The sequence below is a fragment of the Salvelinus namaycush genome, chromosome 23 (assembly GCF_016432855.1).
Source record: "Salvelinus namaycush isolate Seneca chromosome 23, SaNama_1.0, whole genome shotgun sequence".
Taxonomy (NCBI): Eukaryota; Metazoa; Chordata; class Actinopteri; order Salmoniformes; family Salmonidae; genus Salvelinus; species Salvelinus namaycush.
The window spans coordinates 44234043-44244292 of record NC_052329.1 but is presented as its reverse complement, the minus strand read 5'-3'; the positions used below and the strand labels follow the sequence as shown (position 1 = coordinate 44244292).

Genomic DNA, 10250 nt, shown 5'->3' with positions numbered 1-10250 from the left:
ATCTGAGCCCATAGTGGGAGATTGTTTTGAAGGGTCATTGATCCACCCGATACCCAAATATCACCTCAGTGGGACCTCAGCCTCTGTTCCCTAAAATACCTTTCACCTTATCTTAATTCAACTTACTTATTCCATAGCCCACCAGGGAAACAGACAACTGGTGTTAAACACCTGAATAGAACAAGTAGATAGAAACACAAACTAGACTCGAACAACAGAGGATACAAAATACCATTCAACAACACAGCAGACACATCAACAAAGACTGAAAGTTCAAGTCGAGCATCACAGAAACAGTAAGTAAATTGGTTTACTTTTCCATTTCTTTGTTTGAGAGGTTGGTTTATACAGTATACTCATCTGGATGGTGTAACATAGTCTTAGCAAATCATTTAATTCCTTGGGATCAGATTAATCTAAACATTTAGATGGATTGTGTTTAATTGATTAACGTAATATGCGATTGGCAAAGGACATTTTGTATTGAACTGTTTGTTTGGTATGATTTGCTAAAGTGAAAATGTTCAATGTTCCTTCCATTCGATCACTTTACAACAGATGGATAAGTTCGTGACTTACAAAAACATTTCCCCTGAAGCACTGTTAGGTACGCACCAGGGAAGAAAGGCTCATAAGAATGTCTGGACTGGAGCGAATGGAATGGCATCAAACACATGGACACCATGTGTTTTTATTTGATACCATTCCACTTATACAACTCTAGCCACTACCATGAGCCCGTCCTCCCCAATTAAGGTGCCACCAACCTCCTGTGTACCACACTACCCACCTCGGGGGGAAAATGTCCCCATGACATCCTTTTATGTTGTAAACTGGTTTTCTGATTGAGAAGACAATCCGTTTACAACCATCTGATGTCTGTTACAACCAGGTAAATATACATTTTTCATGGCCAGATCAAGGCGTCATGGGAAGGACATGCAGTGCCTTCAGGAAGTATTTATACCCCTTGACTTATTCCACATTTTGTTGTGTTACAGCCTGAATTCACAATGGATTAAATAGATGTTTGTTCTCAACCATCTACACACAATATCCCATAATGACAAAGTGAAAACATGAAATAAATAAATATCTAATTTACATAAGTATTCACATCCTTCTACTATGACAACACAAATTGAGCTCAGGTTCATCCAATTTGCTTTGATCATCCTTGAGATGTCACTACAACTTGGAGTCCACCTGTGGCCAATTCTATTGTTTGGACATGATTTAGAAAGAAACACACCTGTCTATATAGGTCCCACAGTTGACAGTGCATGTATGAGCAGGAACTATATAATTTGTATTGTATTTATTATGGATCCCCATTAGCTGCTAACAAGGCAGCAGCTACTCTACCTGGGGACCAGGCAAAGTTAAGGCAGTTATACCATTTTAGAAACATTACAATACATTCACAACACACTACCCTCAGGCCCCTACTCCACTACCACATATCTACTACACAAAATCCATGTGTACGTGTGTGTATAGTGCGTATGTTATCATATGTGTGTATGCATGTGTCTGTGCCTTTGTGTTGCTTCCCCGCCCTAAATATTCAGATATTACACATTTCAAATTTTGTCAAAAAGTAATTTTTCTTTTTAAATTCAAGCGTACTGTTAGCTAGCTAGCTAACGTTACATGTATGATCTGTGTGGTAATATTATTTGTGTCAGAGCCATTTGCATTGCTAGTTATAGCCTAATGTTAGTTAGCTAACATTGAACCTGGTTGGTTAGCTACCTGCAGATTCATGTAGGGTAACGTTATAAATTGGGATTATGGTTATTTAGCTAGCTAGCGACATATCTAAACAAAAGATTCCACTATGCAAGTAACCATTTCAATTGAATGTTTATGATGTCACTGCGACAACTGTTGACAGACGTAGCTGGTAAATTTGCTCTGGCTATCTACTCCAATTTCGGAGCACACTCGAGCGAGTGTGACAAATTTACGAACGCTCAACACTCGTTGAATATGGCCAGTGTCAGTAAATGTTGGCAAAATAAGCATTATTACATTGTTGCCAGCAGCACAGTTGCAGTCACCAACGCTCTGGATAACATAAAAACAGCCTAACCAGCTCTGCTAGGGTAAGTAAAATGAGCTGTTCTCTCATTTGTGCCTGAAAGTAGCTAGCAAGCTAGCCAACGTTAGCCAGTTAGCTTGTGTGCTTGACGGCTGTTTTTTAGTTCAGAACGCTTTGATCAACCCTACTCCTCGGCCAGAGCGTCCAGTGTGCGCTCCGAATTTACAAATGGACAATCTGGCAACGTTCTGAGTTTTCGAACGCCCAGAGCACACACAGGCACTCCAGATTAAATTGATGAACACACCCGTAGTATAAGCCAGCCTTTAGTCTTGAAATCTTTGGTTGTTTCGTACATAGCCTGACATGTGAATCCTTAAAGACATGGGTGGGGCTAAAGCTTAAGAGGGTGTGAACGATGCTGAATGGGTGTAGACAAAAAAGAGCTCTCCGGGTACCAAAACATTCAAGGGCCATTTTCTCAAAAGTGAGGTTACAAGTTTATCAACTTTCAAAGCAGAATTACTTTCCCATTGTTCCTCAACTGTAGTGCAGGAGTCTCTACTTTTATTCAATGTAAAACATTTTTAAAAAACACAATTTTAAATGTTGCTACATGAAACCGAATCGAGCCGGTAGGTCACAAATAGCATTGTATCTGGTCAAACACAATTTTCTCCAAAAGTTTAAGGGTTGGTAGCAGGCTGATTGGTCGGCTATTTGAGCCAGTGAAGGGGGCTTTACTATTCTTAGGCAGCGGAATTACTTTTGCTTCCCTTCAGGCCTGAGGGCACACACTCTCTAGTAGGTTTATATTGAAGAAATGGCAAATAGGATTATAGGGGACAATATTTCCACTCCTAAGTAATTTTCCGTTCAAGTTGTCAGACCATGAAGTCCAAGGAACTGTCTGTAGATCTACGAGATAGAATTGTGATGACACATACAGTATATCTGGGGAAGGGTATAAAACAATTTCTAGAGTGTTGAAAGTTTCCAAGAGCACAGTTGGCTCCATCATTGGGAAATGGGAAAAATATGGAACTACCTAGACTCTGCCTAGAGCTGGCCGTCCGACCAAACTGAGCAACCAGGCAAGAAGAACCTTGGTCTGGGAGGTGACCAAGAACCCAATGACTACTCTGCCGAGTTCCTTGGTTGAGATGAGAGAACCTGCCAGAAGGACAACAGTCTCTACAGCACTTCACCAATCTGGGCTTTATGAGAGAGTGGCCAGCCACTCCTGAGAAAAAAGCACATGACAGCACGCCTGGAGTTTGCAAAAAGGCACGTGAAAGACTGAGATCATAATGCAAAAGATGAGATAAAAAGTGCACTCTTTGGACTGAATAGGGTATTGTATGTAGGGTGAGAAAAAAATCTATTTAATCTCTTTTTAATTCAGACTGCAACACAACAAAATGTGGAATAAGTCAAAGGGTACAGGCACTGTATGTCAGTAGTTCAGATAAAGTATTTTCCTGGTTGCTAAAACCACGTTAACAAAACATCTTTGTACAACCATCATACAACCTGACCATGATGACATAAAATACATCATATTGACGACAGTGCAACCAGTTTTGCCTACTGGGATATAGCTAACACTACATTGTTTGTAGGTTAATAACTACTACATAACAAAAACATTTTCTTTTTCCTCTCTTCCAAGTAAATCAGGCAGCAGGACAGACCACCATGCTTTGAGCCTTCCAGGTCCTGGGTCTGTCTTTAGGGGTGACTGGCTGGTGTCTGGAGAACAGCTGCACTAGTTCCCATTCCTGGAGGGTACGCAGCCATTCTGGGGCTGTCACAACCAACAACTGGCAGTTCGAGGGCCTGTGGATGACCTGTACAGCCACGTCTCTGGGCTCTGTGCAGTGCCAGAGATACAAGACTGTACTGGGGCTACCAGGTGAGAGACACATGCAGGGCTCAGTGCAATACTCACATGCAGTATTAAAGGGGCAATTTGTAGTTTAAACAAAAACAAAATAGTTTTGGTAAACAGCTGAGGAATGGTGTTGGAGAAATGTAACCACTTTCAAATTCAAAGAGAGCCATGGATGCAAGGACTGACCATCCAAACTATAGTTTTAACCATGTTCGAAAAAATCCTCAGCAATCTATACAGAATACCCCATAATGACAAAGCGAAAACGGTTTTATTTTATTTACATCAGTATTCAGACCCTTTGCTATGAGACTCGAAATTGAGCTCTGCTGCATCCGGTTTCCTACTGATCATCCTTGATTTCTACAACTTGATTGGAGTCCAACTGTGGTAAATTCAATTGATTGGACATGATTTGGAAAGGCACACACCTGTCTATATAAGGTCCAACAGTTGACAGTGCATGTCAGAGTAAAAACCAAGCCATGAGGTCGAAGGAATTGTCCGTAGAGTTCAGAGACAGGATTGTGTCGAGGAACAGATCTGGGGAAGGGTACCAAAACATTTCTGTAGCATTGAAGGTCCCCAAGAACACAGTGGCCTCCATCATTCTTAAATGGAACAAGTTTGGAACCACCAAGACCCTTCTAGAGCTGGCCGCCCAGCCAAACTGAGCAATCGGGGGAGAAAGGCCTTGGTCAGGGAGGTGACCAAGAACCCGATAGTCACTCTAATAGAGCTCTAGAGTTCCTCTGTGGAGATGGGAGAACCTACCGGAAGCACAGCCATCTCTGCAACACTCCACCAATCAGGCCTTTATGGTAGAGTGGCCAGACGGAAGCCACTCCTCAGTAAAAGGAACATGGCAGCATGCATTGAGTTTGCCTAAAGATTCTCTGGTCTGATGAAACCAAGATTGAACTCTTTGGCCTGAATGCCAAGTGTCACCTCTGGAGGAAACCTGGCACCATCCCTACGGTGAAGCATGGTGGTGGCAGAATCATGCTGTGGGGATGTTTTTCAGTGGCAGAGACTGGGAGACTAGTCAGGATCGAGGCAAAGATGAACAGAACAAAGTATATAGAGATCGTTGATGCAAACCTGCTCCAGAGCGTTGATGCAAACCTGCTCCAAACCTGCTCCTGCTCCAGAGCGCTCAGGACCTTAGACTGGGGTGAAGGTTCACCTTCCAACAGAACAACGTCCCTAAGCACACAGCCAAGGCAACGCAGGAGTGACCTGGGACAAATTTCTGAATGTCCTTTAGTGTGACTTGAACCCGATCGAACATGACTGGAGAGACCTGAAAATAGCTGATCAGCAACACTCCCCATTCATCCTGACAGAGCTTGCGAGGATCTGCAGAGAGGAATGGGAGAAACTCCCCAAATACAGTTGTGCCAAGCTTGTAGCGTCATAACCAAGGAGATTGTAGGCTGTAATCGCTGCCAAAGGTGCTTCAATTAAGTATTGAGTAAAGGGTCTGAATAGTTATGTAAATGTATTTTAACGTTTTTTTTAAATATAAATTAGCAAACATTTCCCAAAAACTTTTTTTGCTTTGTCATTATGGGGTATTGTTTGTATATTGATGAGGGGGGGAAACTATTTTATCAACTTTAGAATAAGGCTGTAACCTAACAAAATGTGTAAAATGTCAAGGTGTATGAATACTTTCTGAAGGCACTGTCGTGACTTTACTTTCATTAATATAATGACTGTTATTTATTTAATCAACCAACTATGTTTAATTGTTACCCGATTAAATTAGTCATGTAACAATTAACCCATTAGCATTTGAAGCACCACGGAAGAGGTTGTTTAAAGAGTTATCATCTTGAATTAAACTTTAAATGTCTTTACCTATCACATCAATAAACAGTCATCTTAATAATCATTATCTCTTATCATATCATCATTCTGAACAGTTTTAATCTCATCCATCTGCAAAAACCCTAGCCTTACTCATGATTCAGTACTAATAATAATAATAACAGGATAACATACACACTTAATACATGAGACAAAGGTCCCTAGTGGACGTTTACAATACGATGGCTTTTTACACAACAACATGGAGAGGGAGAGAGAGAGAAAAGGACACTCGTCTGTACTTTTCAGAACTATTCTCACATTTATCATATAGTTTGCACACAAACCGCTGCCCATTTGGAATAAGGAATCATGCGTACTACGGTGATTTGACAAGAGTAGTAGGATGATTTGAAGTGTTTGAGATATTTGACTCAGGACAGCTAATCAGCTGTATCAGTGATTGTCTGAGAGGGGAGTTTGTTTTACCCCTCGTGTTGGTATTCAGGATTCAGACCACGATGGACATGAGCTGCAGCTCGCCGTCTCTCTGGTCTAAAAGAAGGTGAGTTTATTTCTTCACCTCATGTTGAGGTTTAAAGTTCCAACCATTTCAAACATGTAGCTCTCGCCTCACGTTTCCTGGTCTCTGAGATTCAGCGTTTAAACCACTTTAGACTTGGGCTGCAACTCCCCATCTTTCCTGGTCTACTGTTCATTTCTGTGGGCAATCCTTTTATGCACTCTCGTCAAAAGGGGACGGTTCCGTCAGTCTGACATGCCCTCTGACCTCATTCAGGGCGTAGCTACTTACTATGAACAGTATATAGGAGATTCTCTTATCCCTCCTAAAATCACATTCATATCTTAACAAAAATACTTTAATAATTTTCCATATTATATGCACAACATTGGATGGAAACTTGACAGATAAAGGGGATATACTTTCAAGTTACAGTATTTATTTTATACCAGTTTTAATGACATCACAAAATAAAAAACAATATGACATTAGTTTTCTATAGCTCCCCACTGACCATTCCCCACATTCTTATGTTAGAAATATTGATCCAGTATTCAGTTTTGGACGTGTTAGAGTTTCGGTGGGAAAAGCTGTCTGTTAACAAAGACATGCCTTTGGTTGATACTAAAGGCGGAGAAATAGCCCCCCTTCTCCTGTAATTTACAACAGGGTATAAACTGTCAAATATCTTCCTCGGATACCACATAGACATACTTCCTTCCCTGGTAGATGCCTCCAAGTTCCAAAATGAGGAGTGTGTATGCACGGATATTAGTTTGTGGGCAAAAGCACTGTATAAACATTACGATGTTTATACAGTTTATACAGCCTTACGATGAATAAATTCCAGCCAACAGTGTGACCCTAGCAGTTAGATTAAAGTCCTTAGACTCTTGATGTAGTTTTACCTTTGTAAGGTGAATGTGCTGCTTTGACAAGTGTCCATTCAGCACAAATTAATTAAGAAACTGAGCAAAGATCTAAAGAAGTATTTGCGTTACAAAAGTATTGTGTAGTTGCGGCTGACATACTGTATCTGTTAAATAAATTGTAGTATGCCTGTAGTTGGGCTTCTATATTAGGACAGCCTCAGCAGGACTTTTTGAAGCTGTTCTCATAATGGACACTGTAGTACGGTAGTCTTTTTTAATTCCTTTCCAATGTGACTGACACTTTCAACTGGCTACCTCCGGACTGAAGCATGCATGCCATATGGTCTCAGTTTCAGGCCATGAAGGTAATAGGGGATGTAACTCGCACAAGTATGTATCATTGTATCATCGCTCAGTCAATCATTGACAGTCACACTGACCTTGGTTTCCTTTCAGTATGTGTGTGTGTTCCTCTATGACACTGCAACAGACTCCTAGATAACCACATGTTCATAAGAATGAAGAACTGTAGTCAGAACCATAGTCACCTCACCACCAAAGGTCGGAGTACTTTCACTGTTACAGAGAGAGATTAAAAGAGTTTTGTCTAACCTGTAAATATAGTGAGCATATTCTAAGGAGATAACAATGGCAAACTCCAATGGACGGTATCTATTGTGAAAAACCTGATTTAATAGTTGAGAAAGTCACAGTGTCATTGCTTTCGATTAACCAATCTGTCATATTGTTTATCTCCTTAGACTACCCCTAAGCTCAAAACCCTTGTCACCGTCACCTTATAGACTTAAGATCCCTGCGTTTGAAACAAGACAACAGACACCCAGCACATTGGACACCAAGCAGGAACATACGACAACTTACATATCTCGTGAGGCCATTTTCAATCATCCTGTGTGTCTGAGGGTTTCAACCTCAAGACTTTGGAAGCCTTTTCCTACACCTGCGTGTGTGGGCTCTGGGTCATCATGTCGACGGCGGTGGAACTAACTGGGTAAAGGTCAGTCAATTACTTACAACAACCTTAACTAGTCCGCTTTGTTAGATTCCTGATGTTGCCAAATATTTTAAGAATAAGAGGAACACAATCTGTCTTCATATTTTCAGTGGAGTGTCTCTTCAGCAAACATGAATGATCCATGTATTGGTACAGTTCTGTATCTTAGACACATCCTACATCTGATTTAACGCCATTTGTTTGTGTGTTCTGTAGTTGACATACAGGAAGTTGATATAGGCATTTAGCGGTGTCTAACAATGAGAAAAGGCCACCAGTACTTGCTTGATAGCAGCAATTGAAGTCTGTTTATTTTCTTTAGGCAACATCTCCCACTAGCACACCCTGCAAAAGTTTCTGTTATGCCTTCTTTAGTGTGTGTGTGTGTTGTGAGACACGCAAGGGGATAGAGTTGAGCACATTTCCCTCCCCTTACCTTTAGTATTGACTCCAAGGCCCAGTCTGCTCAGGCCCTCTATCGATCCAATGTCTGTTGTTGACTGGAACTCTGTTTCTTCCTGTGTTCAGGTTACATACATGTCGAGGCCTGATGATCATCGCTCTGCTCCTGGGTTTAGCGTCCATCATTGTGTCAGTGCTGGGGCTGAAATGCACAAAGATCGGCAGCACTTCTGAACAGGCAAAATCACTCTGACCGGCGGCAGCTTGTTCATCTTATCAGGTGTGTCCCCAACTGCCAGCATCCTCACCTGAGTACCAATCTCTCTCTCTCGCTTGCTCTCCCGCCCATCTCCCTCACCCCACCGTCTCTCTTTCTTCTGCCGTTTATCAACCATTTCAATTTCCCTCTCCTACAGGTCTTTCCACCTTGACTGCTGTGTCATGGTACACTGCACGGGTGGTGCAGGAGTTCCATGATCCATTTTTTGCAGGAGTAATGTGAATACACATCCCAAAAGCTGAAGGTACTGCCTGGGAATTGGCATTCTAATTAGAGCCAGGACTTTTTTCCGGTCAGGTCACATCACTCAACCAATCAATTAAAACCTTGTTCATAAAAACCTTTTATTTAAGGAATCATTCTGATTTGGGTGCACGCACGCGCACGCCCGCACACACACACACACGTAAAGTTGATTCATTCTCTGTCCTTGTAGGTTTGAGCTGGGTACAGGTCTATACATGGGCTGGGGAGCTGCCTGTCTGGCCATTCTAGGTGGGGTCATGCTCTGCTGTTATGGAAGAGAGGTCCATCAGCACCACCAACAGGGTGAGTAATTGCGCCCACAAAGTTGTCCCAAATTGCACATTAATCCCTATATAGTGCAGTATAGGGCTCTGATCAAAAGTGGTGCACTATATAGCCATTTGGGATGCAGCCAAAGACACTTCCTACTCCAAAAGCTTAACGCGCAAGCTAACCATTATCCTACCAAAACCATGGTCTTGGTTGGGCAAAGAGAGGACAACGCTATCTCAGGTCTCCAGGCAGGCGATGGGCTAGCCAACACTAGTTAGCGAACGATTTCCCATCTGTTACATGAACTAGTCAAAGAAATCATTGTTGTCCAATCTATTGTACCCTGCTTGTCTTACAGGGGATATTCATACAACTACTCCAAAACAAGCCGTGTACAACAGATCTACAGGGCAGCACCTGTGTCAGAGTTCAAAAGCTTATGTTTAAAGCAGTTTCAAATGTTTGTTTTTAAAAAATCTCATTGTTTGTTTGTATGTTTCCATTTGTTACTTCGGTAAAGTGTCATTTTACTGGTTTGCATTTGCTGTTATATTTTTGTTGTTTTGTTTTTGTTGTCTTCTTGAGTTGCGTGAGTCACTGTGAATATTAATGTAATGTTTATAACTTTGAAGTGTATTGAAAATAAAACTATTTCTCTATTGATGATTATTGTTCTATTGATATTGGATATCCAAATTAATAGAAAATACAAGCTACGCCACAACTCCAAATTAATGGACAAGATACCCACTGGCCACAGACTTCTAATTCACATTGGTTCAACGTAATTTCATTGAAATGACGTGGAAACAACATTGATTCAATCAGTGTGTGCCCAGTGGGTAAGTAGTGAATCCTTTGATTCTAAACTGACTATAGCCATATGTTC

The 10250-nt window shown here is 41.4% G+C and overlaps 1 long non-coding RNA gene across 1 annotated transcript; it reads left to right on the top strand.

The window, feature by feature from the left end:
* On the top strand, window positions 1-10027 carry LOC120018473. Its single transcript, XR_005472233.1, has 7 exons — window positions 1-296; window positions 3717-3959; window positions 7907-8163; window positions 8689-8842; window positions 8979-9086; window positions 9279-9391; window positions 9720-10027. It is a non-coding gene; the product is annotated as an uncharacterized LOC120018473 (long non-coding RNA).
* The last annotated feature ends 223 nt before the right edge of the window (window positions 10028-10250 follow it).